Here is a 23,045-nt window from a genome sequence, read left to right as displayed (position 1 = left end):
AAACCTTTGCTTTACTAAAGAAAAGGACAGACTTAGCTGCTGTCATCAATTTACGCTTTCTTCCTTTTACATGATGCCTGGGGCAGAGGCAATATTTTCTCAACCATAGGGGTGAGGCCAAAAGAATCAGAGACATGTCCTGACATATATTTAATCAACACTAGCAGCAAGTTACCTCCTGACTTTTACTATGTGATAAAAATAGACATGCTTTATATAAACCGTTCTATTTTAAATTTCTCTTGCATGGGGAAGTATGCCTGAATTTATTCAGGCACCAAATTTATAAAGTAGTCCATCTTTTCTCTATTAAAATAAATAGAAAAGATTTTTTAAAACCCCAGTAAACTAGATACCCCACAGAAACCGAAATGAAGTAGACAGATAGCAAAATTAAACAAGATGTGTAATGAGTAAAAACAGCCACAGATACTGGGTCAATCAATAGGACCAGAAGAGAATACTACCAAGAGTAAATGATTCCCTAGCAAGACATAATTGATCAAAATTCAAAAAGAAAAAACTGAAAAAAGTCAACAATCATAAAAAATTGTAAATGTCATTATAGAGCAACCATTTAAAATGTACTGGGACCATAGGAAAATACTTCTTAGATTGGACACACAAATAATGAACTATAAAAGAAAAAATGTTAAGTTTGACTTTTCAGAATTAAAAACTTGTCCTTTGAAAGGTACTGTTAAGAAAATGAAATGGCAAGATACAGAATGGGAGAGAATATTTGCAGTAGACATCTGACAAAAGATTTGTATTCTGAAAATATAAAGAAATTTACAACCCAATTGTAAAAAGCCAGATAACCGCCCCCCGCAAAGCAGCAACAAATTCAAATAGAGATCATTCATGAAAAAAGATATGAAATAGCCAATAAGGACAAGAAAGGATTTTCAACATTAGCCATCAGGGAAATACAAATTAAAATCATGAGACACCTCTATACACTCATTAAAAACACTAAAAATGATTGACATCATGTGTTGAAAGATGTGAAGCAACTGGAACACATACATGGCAAATGGGAATATAAAATGACACAAACACTGTAAAATAGTTTGGCAAATTCTTAACAGTTAAACATACAACTACTATACAACACAGCCATCCCATTCCTATATTTAATCCAAGAGAAATAAAAACTTATGTCCATACAAAGACTTGTACATGAATGTTGATATCAGTTTTATTCATAATATCTTCAAACTGGAAATAACCCATATGTCCATCATCAAGTGAATGGATAGTCAAAATGTGGTATGTTCATAAATTAATACTACAATACTATTCAGCAATGAAAAGGAATGGACTACTGATATATGTAACAACATAAATGAATTTCAAAGCCATTCTGAGTAAAAGAAGCAGACACAAACCAGTATTATATACTGAATGGTTGCATTTATATGAAATTCTAGAAATGAAAACTAATATACAGTGAAGTGACAAAAATCACATCAGTGGTTGCCTGGGGCTAGGGGCAGAGGGAGGGATGACCAGAAAATGTGTACAAGGAACCTTTCGGGGATGATGAAAATGTTCTGTATTTTTATTGTGTTGGTGTACGCAACTGTCAAAATGCATTGAATTCAACACAATGGGTGCAGTTTATTGTATGTAAATTATATCAATAAAGTTGATTTTAAAAAATAACATGAAAAGATGGACTTATATATGAATTTAGCTCACGTTTAAAGACAAGATAATTTTATTCAATACTTCCAAGTCCTAGAGAAAGATAGTGTTTCCCAGTACATTTTACTATTTTCATTGCACCATTTGTGGTTTAAAAATATGCTGTCACTATACAGCCATCATAGTAAGTACAATACAAAAATAATTATTGACTCGTGTTATGTATGACTACACATGCATTTTAGCAAATAGAATCTTGCAGTATATAAAATGAAAATTAGTAGTGATTTTAATTCTAAAACTCAACAGTGATGGAATATCAAGAAATTAGAATAAGTAATTAAATTAAAAGAGAAAAGCAATATGTTGATATCAATATTTACTGAAAAGTGATTAGTTCATCATTCTTTACTAATAGGCATAGTAGAAAACTACTTAAATATAGTTATTCTCTAAAAGCAGCAACAAATATTTTAAGTGGAAATAAATAGTTGAATTAAAATCAGTAATTAGAGATTTCCACTGGTACCATTATTGTTTAACATACTATTAGAAAATACGACGTATGAAATAAGATGAAAAATGCAAGTATTGATACAAACATTGGAAACAAGAATAGATTTTAGTGGCAGGAGGGTTTTAAAACAGCAGACGTGGCATTTAATTCTATGAGAAAATGTGATTCACTTTTTATTATTGATAATATATGCACCAGCCTGAAATATTTAAAACATTACAAAAGAAAGTGCAGGTAAATGCTACCTCCACTATTTCATGGTCTGCACATTCCTCTGCCGATTATAATCTTTGAAAATGTAAGCAGAAAGTAGGCATGGCTTGTTAATTAGTCTAGATATTAGAACCCGTATATCTGTATCACTTATTTTTAAAATTTTACTTGTATATATCCTATATATACATTAATAATGGGTGTACCATTATTATTTACCCCATCACATTCTGATGGGCATTTGTTTGTATCTAGTATTTTTATATGTCAGAAAGTGTATAGTTTTTAATGAAGAGAATTTCCAGGTTGGGGATATTTTAAACTTATACATCATAGAAGTTAAAAGATTGTCAAATTTTACTGACAGTTTGATAAGTGAAAAAGGTAACTATATATTTTTAAATTATATTTTCATATGAATGTGGTAGAATTTTGTGTGTTTAGAAGCCATTTTTTTTTCTTTTACTATGAACTGCCTACTTATTTTCTTTGCCCATTGTTTTACTGTCTTATTGTTTCTTTGTTGGCTCCATATACTTAGGAAATGATGCCTTTGTCATATACCATGCATATGGTTCTTACTAATCTGTCATTTCTCTATTGATTTTGCTTGTGATACATTCAGCTATGCATCAAATTTTATTTTGATATAATTTCACATTTAAAGAAAATTTGAAAAAACATTACAAAATTCTCATATATGCTTTACCCAGATTCACCGAATGTTAATATTTAACTACATTTACTTCAACCCTTTCCCCATTAAAATATGCATACGTCCACAAACACACACAGACACACATCATGTTTTGAAACTTTGAGAGTATATTGAAGATATCATTCCTCTTTATCCCAAATTCTCAATTTTTATTTTCTAAAAACAAGGACATTCTCTTATATAACCACAGCACAATTACCAAAACAGGAATTAATACGGATTCAATGCTATTACCTAATGAACAGACTTTATTCAGATTTTACTACTTCATCAAATAACATACTTAATTGCTAAAGCAAATCCTAGATTATGTTTTACATTGTTATCATGTCTTTTAGTCTCCTTAAACCTACAACAGCTCCTCAGTCTTTTTGTGCTCTTCATGACATTTTTTTTAACATCTTTATTGGAGTATAATTGCTTTACAATGGTGTGTTAATTTCTGCTTTATAACAAAATGAATCAGTTACACATATATCCCCATATCTCTTCCCTCTTGCGTCTCCCTCCCTCCCACCCTCCCTATCCCACCCCTCTAGGTGGTCACAAAGCACCGAGCTGATCTCTCTGTGCTATGTGGCTGCTTGCCACTAGCTATCTATTTTATATTTGGTAGTGTATATATGTCCATGCCTCTCTCTCGCTTTGTCCCAGCTTACCCTTCCCCCTCCCCATATCCTCAAGTCCATTCTCTTGAAGGTCTGCGTCTTTATTCCCGTCTTGCCCCTAGGTTCTTCATGACCATTTTTTTTTTAAGATTCCATATATATATGTGTTAGCATACGGTATTTGTTTTTCTCTTTCTGACTTACTTCACTCTGTATGACAGACTCTAGGTCCATCCACCTCACTACAAATAACTCAATTTCGTTTCTTCTTGTGGCTGAGTAATATTCCATTGTATATATGTGCCACACCTTCTTTATCCATTCATCTGTCGATGGACACTTAGGTTGCTTCCACGTCCTGGCTATTGTAAATACAGCTGCAATGAACATTGTGGTACATGACTCTTATTAAATTATGGTTTTCTCAGGGTATATGCCCATTAGTGGGATTGCTCGGTTGTATAGTAGTTCTATTCTTAGTTTTTTAAGGAACTTCCATACTGTTCACCATAGTAGCTGTATCAATTTACATTCCCACCAACAGTGCAAGAGGGTTCCCTTTTTTCCACAACCTCTCCAGCATTTACTGTTTCTAGATTTTTTATGATGGCCATTCTGACTGGTGTGAGATGATATCTCATTGTAGTTTTGATTTGCATTTCTCTAATGATTAATGATGCTGAGCATTCCTTCATACATTTGTTGGCAAGCTGTATATCTTTTTGGAGAAATGTCTATTTAGGTCTTCTGCCCATTTTTGGATTGGGTTGTTTTTTTGATATTGAGCTGCATGAGCTGCTTGTAAACTTTGGAGATTAATCCTCTGTCAGTTGCTTTGCTTGCAAATATTTTCTCCCATTCTGAGGGTTGTCTTTTCGTCTTGTTTATGGTTTCCTTTGCTGTGCAAAAGCTTTTAAGTTTCATTAGGTCACATTTGTTTATTTTTGTTTTTATTTCCATTTCTCTAGGAGGTGGGTGAAAAAGGATCTTGCTGTGATTTATGTCATGGAGTGTTCTGCCTATGTTTTCCTCTAAGAGTTTAATAGTGTCTGGTCTTAATTTAGGTCTTTAATCCATTTTGAGTTTATTTTTGTGTATGTTGTTAAAGAATGTTCTAATTTCATTCTTTTACATGTAGCTGTCGAGTTTTCCCAGCACCACTTATTGACGAGGCTGTCTTTTCTCCACTGTATATTCTTGCCTCCTTTATCAAAGATAAGGTGACCATATGTGCATGGGTTTATCTCTGGGCTTTCTATCCTGTTCCATTGATCTATCTTTCTGTTTTTGTGCCAGTACCATACTGTCTTGATTACTGTAGCTTTGTAGTATTGTCTGACGTCAGGGAGCCTGATTCCTCCAGCTCCGTTTTTCTTGCTCAAGATTGCTTTGGCTATTCAGGGTCTTTTGTGTTTCCATACAAATTGTGAGATTTTTTTTCTAGTTCTGTGAAAAATGCCAGTGGTAGTCTGATAGGGATTGCATTGAATCTGTAGATTGCTTTGGGTAGTAGAGTCATTTTCACAATGTTGATTCTTCCAATCCAAGAACATGGTATATCTCTCCATCTATTTGTGTCATCTTTAATTTCTTTCATCAGTGTCTTATAATTTTGTGCATACAGGTCTTTTGTCTCCTTAGGTAGGTTTATTCCTAGATATTTTATTCTTTTTGTTGCAATGGTAAATGGGAGTCTTTTCTTAATTTCACTTTCAGATTTTTCATCATTAGTATAGAGGAATGCAAGAGATTTCAGTGCACAAATTTTATATCCTGCTACGTTACCAGATTCATTGATTAGCTCTAGTAGTCTTCTGGTAGCATCTTTAGGATTCTCTATGTATAGTGTCATGTCATCTGCAAACAGAGACAGCTTTACTTCTTTTCTGATTTAGATTCATTTTATTTCTTTTTCTTCTCTCATTGCTGTGGCTAAAACTTCCAAAACTATGTTGAATAAGAGTGGTGAGAGTGGGCAACCTTGTCTTGTTCCTGATCTTAGTGGAAATGCTTTCTGTTTTTCACCATTGAGGATGATGTTGGCTGTGGGTTTGTCATATATGGCCTTTATTATGTTGAGGTAAGTTCTTTCTATACTTACTGTATGCAGAGTTTTTATCATAAATGGGTGGTGAATTTTTTCGAAAGCTTTCTCTGCATTGATTGAGATGATCATATGTTTTTTCTCTTTCAATTTGTTCATATGGTGTCTCACATTGATTGATTTGCGTATACTGAAGAATCCATGCAATCCTGGAATAAACCCCACTTGATCATGGTGTATGATCCTTTTAATGTGCTGTTGGATTCTGTTTGCCAGTATTTTTTAGAGGATTTTTGCATCTATGTTCATCAGTGATATTGGCCTGTAGTTTTCTCTCTTTGTGACATCCTTGTCTGGTTTTGGTATCAGGGTGATGGTGGCCTCATAGAATGAGTTTGGGAGTGTTCCTCCCTCTGCTTTATTTTGGAAGAGTTTGAGAAGGATAGGTGTTAGCTCTTCTCTAAATGTCTGAGAGAATTCGCCTGTGAAGCCATCTGATCCTGGGCTTTTGTTTGTTGGAAGATTTTTAATCACAGTTTCAATTTCAGTGCTTGTGATTGGTCTGTTCATATTTTCTATTTCTTCTTGATTCAGTCTTGGAATGTTGTGCATTTCTAAGAATTTGTGCATTTCTTCAGGTTGTCCATTTTATTGGCATAGAGTTGCTTGCTGTAACCTCTCATGATCCTTTGTATTTCTGCAGTGTCAGTTGTTATTTCTCCTTTTTCATTTCTAATTCTATAGATTTGAGTCTTCTCCCTTTTTTTTTGATGAGTCTGGCTAATGGTTTATCAATTTTGTTTATCTTTTCAAAGAACCAGCTTTTAGTTTTATTGATCTCTGCTATCGTTTCCTTCATTTCTTTTTCATTTATTTCTGATGTGATCTTATGATTTCTTACCTCCTGCTAATTTTGGTTTTTTTGTTCTTCTTTCTCTAATTGCTTTAGGTGTAATGTTAGGTTGTTTATTTGAGATGTTTCCTGTTTCTTAAGGTAGGATTGTATTGCTATAAACTTCCCTCTTAGAACTGCTTTTGCTGCATCCCATAGGTTTTGGGTCGTTGTGTTTTCATTGTCATTTGTTTCTAGGTTTTTTTTTTTATTTCCTCTTTGATTTCTTCAGCGATCTCTTGGTTATTAAGTAGCGTATTGTTTAGCCTCCATGTATTTGTATTTTTTACAGGTTTTTTCCTGTAATTGATATCTAGTCTCATAGTGTTGTGGTAGGAAAAGATACTTGATACGATTTTAGTTTTTGTAAATTTACCAAGGCTTGGTTTGTGACCCAAGATATGATCTATCCTGGAGACTGTTCCATGAGCTGTTGAGAAGAACGTGTATTCTGTTGGTTTTGGATGGAATGTCCCATAAATATCAATTAAGTCCGTCTTGTTTAATATATCATTTAAAGCTTGTGTTTCCTTATTTATTTCCATTTTGGATGATCTGTCCATTGGTGAAAGTGGGGTGTTAAAGTCCCCTGCTCTGATTGTGTTACTGTCAATTTCCCCTTTTATGGCTGTTAGTATTTGCCTTATGTATTGAGGTACTCCTATGTCGGGTACATAAATATTTACAATTGTTATCTTCTTCTTGCATTGATCCCTTGATCATTATGTAGTGTCCTTCTTTGTCTCTTGTTATAGTCTTTGTTTTAAAGTCTATTTTGTCTGATATGAAAATTGCTACCCCAGCTTTCTTTTGATTTCCATTTGCATGGAATATCTTTTTCCATCCCCTCACTTTCAGTCTGTATGTGTCTCTAGGTCTGAAGTGGGTCTCTTGTAGACCGCATATATACGGGTTTTATTTTTGTATCCATTCAGCCAGTCTATGTCTCTTGGTTGGAGCATTTAATCCATTTACATTTAAGATAATTATCAATATGTATGTTCCTATTACCATTTTCTTAATTGTTTGGGGTTTGTTATTGTAGGTCTTTTCCTTCTCTTGTGTGTCCTGCCTAGAGAAGTTCCATTAGTATTTGTTGTAAAGGTGGTTTCATGGTGCTGAATTCTCTTAGCTTTTGCCTGTCTGTAAAGGTTTTAGTTTCCGCGTCAAATCTGAATGAGATCCTTTCTGGGTAGAGTAATCTTGGTTGTAGCTTTTTCCCCTTTAAATATGTCCTGCCACTCCCTTCTGGCTTGCACAGTTTCTGCTTAAAGCACAACTGTTCACCTTAAGGGGATTCCCTTGTATGTTATTTTTTGTTTTTCCCTTGCTGCTTTTAATATTTTTTTGTATTTAATTTTTGATGGTTTGATTAATATGTGTTTTGCAGTGTTTCTCTTTGGATTTAACCTACGTGGGACTCTCTGTGCTTCCTGGACTTAACTATTTCCTTGCCCATATTAGGGAAGTTTTCAACTGTCACCTCTTCAAATATTTTCTCAGTCCCTTTCTTTTTCTCTTCTTCTTCTGACACCCCTATAATTCGAATGTTGGTGCCTTTAATGTTATCCCAGAGGCCTCTGAGAGTGTCCTTAATTCTTTTCATTGTTTTTATTCTGCTCTGCAGTAGTTATTTCCACTATTTTATCTTGCAGGTCACTTATCCGTTCTTCTGCCTCAGTTATTCTGCTATTGATCCCTTCTAGAGAATTTTTAATTTCATTTATTGTGTTGTTCATCACTGTTTGTTTGCTCTTTAATTGTTTTAGGTCCATGTTAAATGTTTCTTGTATTTTCTCCATCTTATTTCCAAGAGTTTGGATCATCTTTATTATCATTAGTGTGAATTCTTTTTCAGGTAGACTGCCTATTTCCTCTTCATTTGTTAGGTCTGGTGGGTTTTATCTTGCTCCTTCATCTGCTGTGTGTTTATCTGTCTTCTCATTTTGCTTAACTTACTGTGTTTGGGGTCTCCTTTTCTCAGGCTCCAGGTTCGTAGTTCCTGTTGTTTTTGGTGTCTGCCCCCAGTGAGTAAAATTGATTCAGTGGGTTATGTAGGCTTCCTGGTGGAGGGGACTGTTGCCTGTGTTCTGGTGGATGAGGCTGGATCTTGTCTTTCTGGTGGGCAGGTCCACGACTGGTGGTGTGTTTTGGTGTGTCTGTGGCCTTATTATGATTTTAGGCAGCCTCTCTGCTAATGGGTGTGGTCTTGTTTCTGTATTGCTAGTTGTTTGGCATAGCGTGTCCAGCACTGGAGCTTGCTGGTCATCAAGTGGAGTTGGGTCTTGGCATTGAGATGGAGATCTCTGGGAGATTTTCATTGTTTGATATTACCTGGAGCTGGGAGGTCTCTTGTGGACCAATGTCCTGAACTTGGCTCTCCCACCTCATAGTCACAGCCCTGATGCCTGGCTGGAGCACCAAGAGCCTGTCATCCACATGGCTCAGAATAAAATGGAGAAAAAAATTAAGAAAGAAAGAAGATAAAATAAAATAAAGTTATTAAAATAAAAATTAATTATTAAAAAGAAAAATTTGAAAATAGAAAGAAAAAGAAAGAAAGAAGAGAGCAACCAAACCAAAACAGAAATCCACCAATGATAACCAGCGCTAAAATCTATACTAAAAAACCCCCCAAAACGGACAGACAGAACCCTAGGACAAATGGTAAAAGCAAAGCTATACAGACAAAATCACAGAGAGAAGTGGACACATACACACAAAAAAAGAAAAAGGCAAAAATAATGTATATCGTTGCTCCCAAAGTCCACCTCCTCAGTTTGGGATGATTCGTTTTCTATTCAGGTATTCCACAAATGCAGGGTACGTCAAGTTGATTGTGGAGATTTTATCTGCTGCTCCTGAGGCTGCTGGGAGAGATTTCCCTTTATCTTCTTTGTTCACACAGCTCCTGGCGTTCAGCTTTGGATTTGGCCGTGCCTCTGTGTGTTGGTCGCCTGAAGGCGTCTGTTCTTCGCTCAGACAGGATGGGGTTAAAGGAGCATCTGATGCGGGGGCTCTGGCTCACTCAGGCCACGGGGAGGGAGGGGTACGGAGTTCAGAGTGAGCCTGTGGCGGCAGAGGCTGGCGTGACGTTGCACCAGCCTGAGGTGCACCGTGTGTTCTCCCAGGGAAATTGTCCCTGGATCATGGGATCCTGTCAGTGGCAGGCTGCACTGACTCCCAGGAGGGAAGGTGTGGATAGTGACCTTTGCTTGCATGCAGCCTTCTTGATGGCTGCAGCAGCAGCCTTAGCATCTCATGCCCGTCTCTGGGGTACGCGCTGATAGCCGCGCCTCACGCCCGTCTCTGGAGCTCCTTTAAGCTGCGCTGTTAATCCCCTCTCCTCACGCACCATGAAACAGAGGCAAGAAAAAGTCTCTTGCCTCTTCGGCAGGTCCAGTCTTTTTCCCGGACTCCCTCCTGGCTAGCTGTGGTGCACTAACCCCCTTCAGGCTGTGTTCACGCATCCAATCCCAGTCCTCTCCCTGGGATCCTACCAAAGCCGGAGCCTCAGCTCCCAGTCCCTGCCTGCCCTGGCTGGTGAGCAGACAAGCCTCTCCAGCTGGTGAGTGCTGGTCGGCACCAATCCTCTGTGCGGGAATCTCTCCGCTTTGCCCTCCTCACCCGTGTTGCTAAGCTCTCCTCCATGGCTCCAAAGTTTCCCCCCTCCACCACCAGCAGTCTCTGCCCACAAAGGGGTTTCCTAGTGTGTGGAAACCTTTCCTCCTTCACAGCTCCTTCCCACTGTTGCAGGTCCCGTTCCTATTCTTTTATCTCTGTTTTTTTCTTTTTTCTTTTGCCCTACCCAGGTACGTGGGGGAATTTCTTGCCTTTTGGGAGGTCTGAAGTCTTTTGCCTGTGCTCAGTACGTGTTCTGTAGGGGTTGTTCCACATGTAGATGTATTTCTGATGTATTTGTGGGGAGGAAGGTGATCTCTGCATCTTACTCTTCTGCCATCTTGAAGCTTCTCCTCTTCATGACATTTTAAATGAAGAGTATGGACCAGTTATTTTGTAGACTGTCTCTGTCTGATGTTTCCTTGTAATTAGATTCTGATCATTTTCGTTCAAAAAACCATAGAAATGACTTTGTATTGTAAGTTCATCATATCAGAACTCATATGATATTGATTTACTTCATTACCAGTTATATTAACTTTGGTCATTTAAGGTTGCTGTCTACCAGGTTTCTCCCCTGTCAAGTTTCTGTTTTCCATTAATATTAATAAGTTCCCTGGAGGGGGGAATCTTTGAGACTATGTAAATATCTTTTAACTCCTCATCGATTCATCCACTACACTTAGCATTTACTGATGCTTCTTGCATGAATCTATTATTCTGATGGCTGTAAAATGATAACTTTTTAATTCCATACTTTTTATATGTGTATTAGAAGACTTTCTATTTTAAAAAATTCATATTTTTATTTTTACAGCTTCATTGAGACATAATTGATATATAATGTGTAAATTTAAGGTGTACAACGTGATGACTGTATACACATTTATTGTAAAATGATTAATAAAATAAGGTCAGTTAACACTTCAATTGTCTCACATAATTACCTTTTTGTGTGTGATGAGAACATTTAAGATCTACTCTCTTAGCAACTTTCAAGTATATAATACAGTATTGTTAACTATAGTTACCATGAGGTACATTAGATCCCAAGAACTTATTCAATATTAAACTAGAAGTGTGTATCCTTTGACAAACTCGCACTTCCCCTGGCCCCCAGCCCCGGCAACAACCACCACTATACTCTCTCTGTTTCTATGAGATTGGTTTTATTAGATTCCACATATAAGTGAGATCATACAGCATTTGCCTTTGTCTGGCTTATTTCACTTAGGATAATACCCTAAAGAGCCATCCACGTTGCCTCAAATGGCAGGATTTCCTTCTTTCTTATGTGTGAATAATATTCTATTGTGTGTGCATTTGTGTGTGTGTATGTATGTATGTGTGTATAATGTTTTCTTTATCATTGATGGACACTTAGGTTGTTTCCATACTTTGGCTATGGAGAATAATGCTGCAATGAACATGAGAGTGCAAATATCTCTTTGAGATACTCATTTCATTACCTTTGGATACAGACACAGGAGTGGAATTGCTGGGTCATATCTTAGTTCTATTTTTAATTTTTTGAGGAATCTCCATATGGTTTTCCATAGTGGCTGTACCAATTTACATTCCTACCAACAGTGCACAAGAGTTCCCTTTTCTTCCCATCCTTAAAAACACTTGTTATCTCTTGTTTCTTTTTGTTTTTGTTTTTTGTAATAGCCATTCTAACAGGTGTGAGATAATATCTTGTGGTTTTGATTTGCATTTCCCTTATGATAAGTGATGTTGAGCATCTTTTCATGTACATGTTGGCCATTTGGATATCTTCTTTGGGAAAATGTCTATTCAGGTTCTCTGCCCATTTTTAAAAATGGATTGTTTCTTTTTTCTGCTACTGAGTTGTATGAGTTCTTTCTATATTTTGAATATTAACTCCTTATCCTAGGTATGATTAGCAGATATTTTCTCCCATTCTTTAGGTTTCCTTTTCATTTTGTTAATTGTTTATTTTGTTATGTAGAAGTTTTTAGTTTTATGTAGTGCCACTTACTGACTTTTGCTTTTGTGGCTTGTGATTTTAGTGTCATAAAAAAAATCATTGCCAACATCTATGTCAAGAGCTTCTTCCCTCTGTTATTTTCTAGAAGTTTTATGATATAAGGTCTTATCTTTAGTCTTTACTTCCATTTTGAGTTAATTTTTGTGAGTGGTGTGAGGGAGGGGTCCAATTTTATTTTTCTGCATGTGGTTATATAGTTTTCCCAACAATATGTGTTGAAAACTGTTCTCTCCTCATTGAGTATTCTTGCCTCCCTTGTCAAATATTATTTGGCTTAATATGCATGGGTTAATTTCCATGTTTTCTATTTTGTTCCATTGATCAATGTGTCTTCTTTATGCTAATACTATACTGTTTTGATTACTGTGGATTTGAAATACACTTTGAAATCAGGGAGCATTATGCCTCCAGCTTTGTTCTTTCCTAAGATTGCTTTGGCTACTTGGGGTCTTTTGTGGTTCCATGCAAATTTTAGAATTGTTTTATCTATTTCTGTGAAAAATACCACTGGAAGTTTTATAGGGATTGCATTGAATCTATAGATGGCATTGGGCAGTATGGATATTTAAACAATATTAATCCTTCTGATCCATGGATATGGGACGTCTTTCTGTTTATTTGTGTGTTCTCCAATTTCTTTCATCAATGTCTTACAGTTTGTTTGGTTTTGTTTTTTTGGCTGCACTGTATGACTTGTGGGATCTTAGTTCCCTGACCAGGGACCAAACCTGGGTCCACAGCAGTGAAAGCACAGAGTCCTAACCACTGGACCACCAGGGAATTCCCTGTCTTACAGTTTTTATTGTACAGATCTTTCACCTTCTTGGTTAAATTTATTCCTAAGTATTATATTGTTTTTGATACTATTGTAAATAGGATTCATTTTTTAATTTTTTTTCAGATTGATCATTTGTTAGTGTATAGAAGTGCAACTGATTTTTGTATGTTGATTTTACATTATCCTGAAACTTTACTAAATTCATTTATTAGTTCTAATAGTTTTTAGCAGAGTCTTTAGGATTATTTTTACATAAGGTCATCTGAAAACAGAGACAGTTTTACTTCTTTATTTCTGATTTAGATGCCTATTATTTCTTTTTCTTGACTAATTGCTCTGGCTAGGACATCTAGTACTCTCTTGAATAAGAGTGGTGAGAGTGGGCATGCCTGTCTTATTTCTAATCTTAGAGGAAAAGCTTTCAACCTTTCACCACTGGGTAAGATGTTAGCTGTGTGCTCATCATATATGGCCTTTATTATGTTGAGGTACATTCTTTCTATACTCAATTTGTTGAGAATCTTTATCATTAAAGGATATTGAATTTTTCAAATGCTTTTTCTACATCTATTGAGAGGATTGTGTTATTTTTATCTTTAATTCTATTAATGTGATGTATCACATTTATTGATTGTGTATGTTGAATCATCCTTGTATCCCAGGGATATAGCCCTCTTCATCATGGTGTATGATCCTTTTAATGTGTTAATTGAATTTGGTTTGCTAATATTTCATGAGTTTTTTCCCATCTATATTCACCAGGGATGTAGTTTTCTTTTCTTGTAGTGGCTTTGGTATCAGAGTAATGCTGGTTTTGTAAAATGAGTTTGGGAGTGTTCTCTTCATCTGTACTGCTTCAATGTTATTGATATTGATTTGTGCAGATTTTCTTTCTTGATAATTCAGTCTTGATATGTTGCATGTTCCTAGGAATTTTCTGTTTCCTCTAGGTCATCCAATTTGTTGATGTATAATTGTTAGAGTAACCTCTTGTGATTCTTTGTATTTCTGTGTTGTCAGTTGTAAAGTCTCTTTCAGTTGGAATGTCTCCTCTTTTATTTCTGATATTATTTATTTAGTCTTCTTTTTCCTTTGTTAAAAGGTTTATCAATTTTCTGTATCTTTTCAAAAATTAGCTCTTAGATTTGTTGATATTTTCTATTGTTTTTCTGGTATCTACTTCATTTATGTCTGCTCTGATGTTTCTTTCCTTCTGCTAAAGTTGGGCTTTGTTCTTCTTTTTCTAGTTCTTTGAGGTGTAAAGTTAGGTTATTTATTTGAGTTATTTCTTTTCTCTTAATGTAGGCTAAAACTTTCCTCTTAGAACTTCTTTTGCTTCATCTCAGAAGTTTTGGTATGTTGTATTTTTGGTTTTGTTTGTTTCAAGATATTTTCTGATTCCTTTTGATGTCTTCTTTGACTCATTGCTTGTTCAGGAGCAGGCTGTTTAATTTCCACATCTTTGTGAATTTTACAGATTTCCTCATGTTAGTAATTTCTAGCTTTGTATCACTGTGGTCAGAAAAGATACTTGGTATGATTTCAATCATCTTAAGTTTGCTAAGACTTCTTTTGTCATCTAACATATCATCTCTTCTGGAGAATGTTCTTTGTATGCTTGAGTAGAATGTGTATTCTGGTTTTATAATATGGAATGTTCTGTTATATGTGTGTTAGGCCCATTTGGTCTAAAGTGTAATTCAAGTCCACTGCTTCCACTCTCTGGATAATCTATCCATTGTTAAAAGTGGGGTATTGAAATCTGCAACTATTATTGTATTGTCTATTTCTCCCTTCAGATCTGTTAGTATTTGCTTAATATATTTAGGTACTGTGTTGTTGGGTGCATTTAAATTTACAATTTGTTTATCCTCTTGATAAATTTACCCCTTTATCATTATACAATAACGTTCTTTGTCTCTTGTTACAGTTTTTGGCTTAAAGTCTGTTTTGTCTGATGTAAGTGTTGCAATCCCTGCTTCCTTTTGGTTTCCATTTGCACAGAATGTCTTTTTCTATCCCTTTACTTTGAGCCTATATATGTCCCTAAAATGGAAATGAGTTGTAGGCAGCATATCCTTGGTTCTTGTTGTTTAAATCCATTCAGCCACTATATGCTTTTGAATTGGAGAATTGAAGCCATTTACATTTAAAGTACTTATTCATAGGGAAGCACCTATTAATGCAATCTTACTGTTTCTGGCTTTTTTTATTGTTTGCTTTTTCTTTTTTTCCTTTCTATTGTCTTCCTTTGTGTATTGATGATTTTCCATAGTGATATACTTTGATTCCCTTCTCTTTATCTTTTGTGTATCTACTATATGTTTTTGCTTTGTGGTTACCATGAGGCTTACATAAAACATAGTATACGTGTAACCATCTATTTAACACTGATAACAACTTATCTTCAGTCATATGCAAAAACTCTGCTCTTTTACTCCCCTTCACATTTTTTGCTTTTGATGTCACAATTTACCTCTTTTTTTTTTTACCTCTTTTTATATTGTGTATCCATTAACAAATTGTTGTAGCTATAGCTAGTTTTAATACTTTTGTCCTTTAACCTTAACACTAGCACCAAGAGGTTAGCACACCACCATATTATAGTGTTAGAATATTCTGAATTTGAAGTATACTTACCTTTGGCAGTGTGGCTTTTATTTTAATATGGTTTCGTGTTACTAATTAGGGCCCTTCATTTCACATTGAAGAACGCTCCAACACTTCCTATAAGGCAGGTCTAGTGGTGATGAGCTGCCACAGCTTTGGTTTGTTTGGGAGAGTCTTTATCTCTACTTCATTTCTGAAGGACAGCTTTTCCAGGTAAAGTATAATTCTTTGATAGTTTTTTTTTTTCCCTTTCAGCATGTTGAATATATTATTCCACTGTACTGGCCTGCAAGGTTTCTCCTGAAAAATCAGTTGATAGCTTAACTGAAGTTTCCTTGTATGTAAAAAAAAATTTCTCTCTTCTTTTAAAATTCTCTGTCTTTGATTTTAGACAGTTTTGTTATAATGTGTCTTGGAGAAGATCATTTGGGGTTTAAATTTTGAAGAGACCTATGAACTTAGATGTCTAAATCTCTCCCCAGATTTGGGTAGTTCTCGGCTATTGCTTTTTTTAAAAAATAAATTTATTTATTCACTTTTGACTGCGTTGGGTCTACATTGCTGCATGCTTTCTCTAGTTGTGTCGAAGGGGGCTACTCTTGTTGTGGTGTGTGGGCTTCTCATTGCAGTGGCTTCTCTTGTTACAGAGCACAGGCTCTAGGCATGCAGGCTTCAGTAGTTGTGGCACACGGGCTCAGTAGTTGTAGCTTGTGGGCTCTAGAGTGCAGGTTCAGTAGTTGTGGTCATTGTCAGTTTCCCTGTGGCATGTGGGATCTTCCCGGACCAGGGCTCAAACCCATGTCCCCTGCATTGGCAGGTGGATTCTTAACCACTGTGCCACCAGGGAGGCCCTCAGCTATTACTTCTTTAAATAAGCTTTCTACCCCTCTCTCCCTGTCTCCTCCTTCTGGGACTCCAATAGTGCATAGATTGCTTCTCTTAATTTTATCCCATAGCTCACAGAGGCTTTCTTCATTCTTTTTCATTCTTTTTTCTTTGTTTTCTGACTGGATAATTTCAAGAAACCTGTCTTCTACTATACAGATTCTTCTGTTTGATCCTCTCTCTCATTGATTTTCTCTATTTTTTGTTTGTTTTATGCATTATGCTCTTTGGCCCGATATGTTCTTTTTTATTATTTCTATCTCTCTGTTAAACTGAAAAGTTTTTGTTTGTGTGTTGTTTTCCTAATTTTGTTGAATAGTTTTTCTGTGTTTTCTTGTAGCTCCCTGAGTTTCCTTAAAACAACTATTTTGAATTCTTTCTCAGGCAAATTTCAGATCTCCATTTCTTTTGGTTTGATTATTGGAAAATTATTGTGTTCCTTCAGTTACATCCTGTTTCCTTGATTTTTCATGTTCCTTGAAGTCTTGCATTGCTATCTTTGTATTGAAGAGGATGTGACATCTTCCCATCTTTACTGACTAACTTTGGGACAGAAATACCTTCCATCAGCCCTGTTAGGGATTCTGAGGTTTTCTCAGACATTTTCTTTGGATATGCTGGTGCCACGCTTCTTGTTGCCTCTTGTGGGAGAAACAATAAGATTGTATGCCTTCTATCAATACTGCAAAGCCAGGTTGGGTGTGGACAACCTCCCGTTTGCTTTCCCTAAGGTGGTGCTGAATGCCTACGTTTATGAGGTTTCTCCTGATTCTGCAGTTGTGCCAGCTTCCTATGCAAGCTCACTAGGCCTCCACACAGGCTCACTCTCACCATTCTGTGGGGGGGGCATGCACAGGGAGATGGTCACAATGTGTGAGGGTATGTGTGAGTGAGGCATGTGAGGCATTGGGTCAGTTGGGGGGATCTGTAGGCAAGGCATTACCAGCAGTCATGGGTGGGCTCCCTGTTGGAACCTCTAATGCAGTTAATAGGATCCACATCTCTTTGATGCCCTCTGAGAGACGTAGCTACTCTTCTCCCAGTCATTCCCTGTCCTCATCTCACTGCACACCTCAGTATTCTGGGTGGGGTGAAAAAGAAGTAGGTCTGTTTTTTAGCATCCTGCAGAGCTGAAGAAGCTGGGTGCTCATTCATATGCTTGCTTTTCCCCATGGGAGAAAACATGGCCAAGAAATTCCCTCTTGGTACTGAGCTAAACTGCCTTGGGGGAGGGTTGATACAGGTAATGTTAAACTGTTCATCTTCCCTATTTAATGCATCCACTCTCAGATTTTTCTTTTTTTGTTCCAATGCTGTGCTAGAACTGTCCTCCTGGACATCCACAAATGTCTCTTACCCATTGTTAATTGTCTAAATATGTTTTCTTTTGGGGGGAAGATGGTAGAAACTCTTATCCTGCCATGTTGTTGATGTCACTTCTTCTAGACGATTTCTAGTATAAGAAAGATATTTCCTTTCTCTCTCTGTAATTTTTTAAATTAACCCATGCTTTCCTTTACTCTTTTATTATATGCATAAGGAATCCTGGATTCTTATTTTATTCACCTTAATGTCATTTATTATTTTTTACATCTTTATGAGAGTATAATGGCTTTACAATGATGTGTTAGTTTCTGCTTTATAACAAAGTGAATCAGTTATACATATACATATGACCCATATCTCTTCCCTTTTGCGTTTCCCTCCCTCCAACCCTCCCTATCCCAACCCTCCAGGCGGTCACAAAGCACAGAGCTGATCTCCCTGTGCTATGTGGCTGCTTCCCACTAGCTATCTACCTTACATTTGGTAGTGTATATATGTCCATGCCTCTCTCTAAGCTTTGTCACAGCTTACCCTTTCCCCTCCCCATATCCTCAAGTCCATTCTCTAGTAGGTCTGTGTCTTTATTCTTGTCTTACCCCTAGGTTCTTCATGACACTTTTTTTTCCTTAAGTTCCATATATATGTGTCAGCATACGGTATTTGTCTTTCTCTTTCTGACTTACTTCACTCTGTATGACTTACTCTAGGTCTATCCACCTCACTACAAATAGCTCAATTTCGTTTCTTTTTATGGCTGAGTAATATTCCATTGTATATATGGGCCACATCTTCTTTATCCTTTCATCCGATGATGGACATTTAGGTTGTTTCCATCTCTGGGCTATTGTAAATAGAGCTGCAATGAATATTTTGGTACATGACTCTTTTTGAATTATGGTTTTCTCAGGGTATATGTCGAGTAGTGGGATTTCTGTGTTGTATGATAGTTCTATTTTTAGTTTTTTAAGGAACCTCCATACTGTTCTCCATAGTGGCTGTATCAATTTACATTCCCACCAACAGTGCAAGAGGGTTCGCTTTTCTCCACAACCTCTCCAGCATTTATTTTTGTAGATTTTTTGATGATGGCCATTCTGACCAGTGTGAGATGATATCTCATTGTAGTTTTGATTTGCATTTCTCTAATGATTAATGATGTTGAGCATTCTTTCATGTGTTTGTTGGCAGTCTGTATATCTTCTTTGGAGAAATGTCTATTTAGGTCTTCTGCCCAGTTTTGGATTGGGTTGTTTTTTTGTTATTGAGCTGCATGAACTGCTTGTAAATTTTGGAGATGAATCCTTTGTCAGTTGCTTCATTTGCAAATACTTTCTCCCATTCTGAGGGTTGTCTTTTGTTCTTGTTTATGGTTTCCTTTGCTGTGCAAAAGCTTTGAAGTTTTATTAGGTCCCATTTGTTTATTTTTGTTTTTATTTCCATTTCTCTGGGAGGTGGGTCAAAAAGGATCTTGCTGTGATTTATGTCATAGAGTGTTCTGCCTATGTTTTCCTCTAAGAGTTTTATAGTTTCTGGCCTTACATTTAGGTCTTTAACCCACTTTAAGTTTATTTTTGTGTATGGTGTTAGGAAGTGATCTAATCTCATACTTCTACATGTACCTGTCGAGTTTTCCCAGCACCACTTATTGAAGAGGCTCTCCTTTCTCCACTGTACATTCCTGCCTCCTTTATCAAAGATAAGGTGACCATATGTGCATGGGTTTATCTCTGGGCTTTCTATCCTGTTCCACTGATCTTTCTGTTTTTGTGTCAGTACCATATTGTCTTGATTACTGTAGCTTTGTAGTATAGTCTGAAGTCAGGGAGCCTGATTCCTCCAGCTCCGTTTTTCGTTCTCAAGATTGCTTTGGCTATTCGGGGTCTTTTGTGTTTCCATACAAATTGTGAAATTTTTTGTTCTAGTTGTGTGAAAAATGCCAGTGGTAGTTTGATAGGGATTGCATTGAATCTGTAGATTGCTTTGGGTAATAGAGTCATTTTGACAATGTTGATTCTTCCAATCCAAGAACATGGTATATCTCTATATCTATCTGTATCATCTTTAATTTCTATCATCAGTGTCTTATAATTTTGTGCATACAGGTCTTTTCTCTCCTTAGGTAGGTTTATTCCTAGATATTTTATTCTTTTTGTTGCAATGGTAAATGGGAGTGTTTTTTTGATTTCACTTTCAGATTTTTCATCATTAATGTATAGGAATGCCAGAGATTACTGTGCATTAATTTTGTATCCTGCTACTTTACCAAATTCATTGATTAGCTCTAGTAGTTTTCTGGTAGCATCTTTAGGATTCTCTATGTATAGTATCATGTCATCTGCAAACAGTGACAACTTTACTTTTTCTTTTCCAATTTGGATTCCTGTTATTTCCCTTTCTTCTCTGATTGCTGTAGCTAAAACTTCCAAAACTATGTTGAATAAGAGCGGTGAGAGAGGGCAACCTTGTCTTGTTCCTGATCTTAGTGGAAATGCTTTCAGTTTTTCACCATTGAGAATGATGTTGGCTGTGGGTTTGTCATATATGGCCTCTATTATGTTGAGGTAGGTTCCTATGTCTACTATGCCTACTATGCCTACTTTCTGGAGAGTTTTTATCATAAATGGGTGTTGAATTTAGTTGAAAGCTTTCTCTGCATCTATTGAGATGATCATATGTTTTTTCCCTTTCAATTTGTTCATATGCTATATTACATTGATTGATTTGCATATATTGGAGAATCATTGCATTCCTGGAATAAACCCCACTTGATCATGGTGTATGATCCTTTTAATGTGCTGTTGGATTCTGTTTGCTAGTATTTTGTTGAAGAATTTTGCATGTTTGTTCATCAGTGATATTGGCCTGTAGTTTTCTTTCTTTGTGACATCTTTGTCTGTTTTGGTATCAAGGTGATGGTGGCCTCGTAGAATGAGTTTGGGAGTGTTCCTCCCTCTGCTTTATTTTGGAAGAGTTTGAGAAGGATAGGTGTTAGCTCTTCTCTAAATGTCTGAGAGAATTCGCCTGTGAAGCCATCTGGTCTTGGGCTTTTGTTTGTTGGAAGATTTTTAATCACAGTTTCAATTTCAGTGCTTGTGATTTGTCTGTTCATATTTTCTATTTCTTCCTGATTCAGTCTTGGCAGGTTGTGCCTTTTTAAGAATTTAGAAATTTTTGCTGCATCCCATAGGTTTTGGGTCGTCGTGTCTCCATTGTCATTTGTTTCTAGGTATTTTTTTATTTCCTCTTTGATTTCTTCAGTGATCACTTCGTTATTAATAGTGTATTGTTTAGCCTCTATGTGTTTGTATTTTTTTACAGATCTTTTCCTGTAATTGATATCTAGTCTCATAGCATTGTGGTCAGAAAAGATACTTGATACAATTTCAATTTTCTTAAATTTACCAAGGCTTGATTTGTGACCCAAGATATGATCTATCCTGGAGAATGTTCCATGAGCACTTGAGAAAAATGTGTATTCTGTTGTTTTTGGATGAAATGTCATATAAATATCAATTAAGTCCATCTTGTTTAATGTATCATTTAAAGCTTGTGTTTCCTTATTTATTTCCATTTTGGATGATCTGTCCATTGGTGAAAGTGGGGTGTTAAAGTCCCCTACTATGAATGTGTTACTGTCGATTTCCTCTTTTCTGGCTCTTAGTATTTGCCTTATGTATTGAGGTGCTCCTATGTTGGGTGCATAAATATTTACAATTGTTATATCTTCTTCTTGGATCAATCCCTTGATCATTAGATAGTGTCCTTTGTCTCTTCTAATAGTCTTTATTTTAAAGTCTATTTTGTCTGATATGAGAATTGCTACTCCAGCTTTCTTTTGGTTTCCATTTGCATGGAATATCTTTTTCCGTCCCCTTACTTTCAGTCTGTATGTGTCTCTAGGTCAGAAGTGGGTCTCTTGGAGACAGCATATATACAGGTCTTGTTTCTGTATCCATTCAGCCAATCTGTGTCTTTTGGTGGGAGCATCTAGTCCATTTACATTTAAGGTAATTTTGATATGTATGTTCGTATTCCCATTTTCTTAATTGTTTTGGGTTCGTTTTTGTAGGTCTTTTCCTTGTCTTGTGTATCTTGCCTAGATAAGTTCCTTTAGCATTTATTGTAAAGCTGGTTTGGTGGTGCTGAACTCTCTCAGCTTTTGCTTATCTATAAAGGTTTTAATTTCTCCATCAAATCTGAATGAGATCCTTGCTGGGTAGAGGAATCTTGGTTGCAGGTTTTTCTCCTTCATCACTTTAAATATGTCCTGCCGTGCCTTCTGGCTTGCAGACTATCTCCTGAAAGATCAGCTGTTAACCTTATGGGGATTCCCTTGTGTATTATTTGTTGTTTTTCCCTTGCTGCTTTTAATATGTTTTCTTTGTATTTAATTTTTGACAGTTTGCTTAATATGTGTCTTGGCGTATTTCTCCTTGGATTTATCCTGTATGGGACTCTCTGTGCTTCCTGGACTTGATTAACAATTTCCTTTCCCATATTAGGGAAGTTTTCAACTATAATCTCTTCAAATATTTTCTCAGTCCCTTTCTTTTTCTCTTCTTCTTCTGGACCCCCTATAATTCGAATGTTGGTGCATTTAATGTTGTCCCAGAGGTCTCTGAGAGTGTCCTCAGTTCTTTTCATTCTTTTTTCTTTATTCTGCTCTGCAGTAGTTATTTCCATTATTTTATCTTGCAGGTCACTTATCCATTCTTCTGCCTCAGTTATTCTGCTATTGATTCCATCCAGAGTATTTTTAATTTCACTTATTGTGTTGTTCATCATTGTTTGTTTCATCTTTAGTTCTTCTAGGTCCTTGCTAAATGTTTCTTGCATTTCATCTATTCTATTTCCAATATTTTGGATCATCTTTCCTATCATTATTCTGAATTCTTTTTCAGGTAGACTGCCCATTTCCTCTTCATTTGTTAGGTCTGGTGGGTTTTTATCTTGCTCCTTCATCTGCTGTGTGTTCTTCTGTCTTCTCATTTTGCTTATCTTACTGTGTTTGGGGTCTCCTTTTTGCAGGCTGCAGGTTCGTAGTTCCCATTGTTTTTGGTGTCTGTCCCCAGTGGCTAAGGTTGGTTGAGTGGGTTGTGTAGGCTTCCTGGTGGAGGGGACTAGTGCCTGTGTTCTGGTGGTTGAGGCTGAATCCTGTCTTTCTGGTGGTCA

The 23,045-nt window shown here is 36.3% G+C and overlaps 1 pseudogene; it reads left to right on the top strand.

The window, feature by feature from the left end:
- LOC149748900 (tRNA-splicing ligase-activating factor archease pseudogene) overlaps positions 1-23,045 on the top strand; it is a 42,857-nt pseudogene that overhangs the window by 6,319 nt on the left and 13,493 nt on the right.

Source organism: Delphinapterus leucas, chromosome 6, assembly GCF_059928025.1.
Source record: "Delphinapterus leucas isolate spDelLeu-1000000601 "Yukka" chromosome 6, BTC_Dleu_Yukka2, whole genome shotgun sequence".
In the NCBI taxonomy this organism is placed as follows: Eukaryota; Metazoa; Chordata; class Mammalia; order Artiodactyla; family Monodontidae; genus Delphinapterus; species Delphinapterus leucas.
Note: the sequence above shows the minus strand (reverse complement) of the source record. Positions and strands in the feature narration are given on the sequence as shown.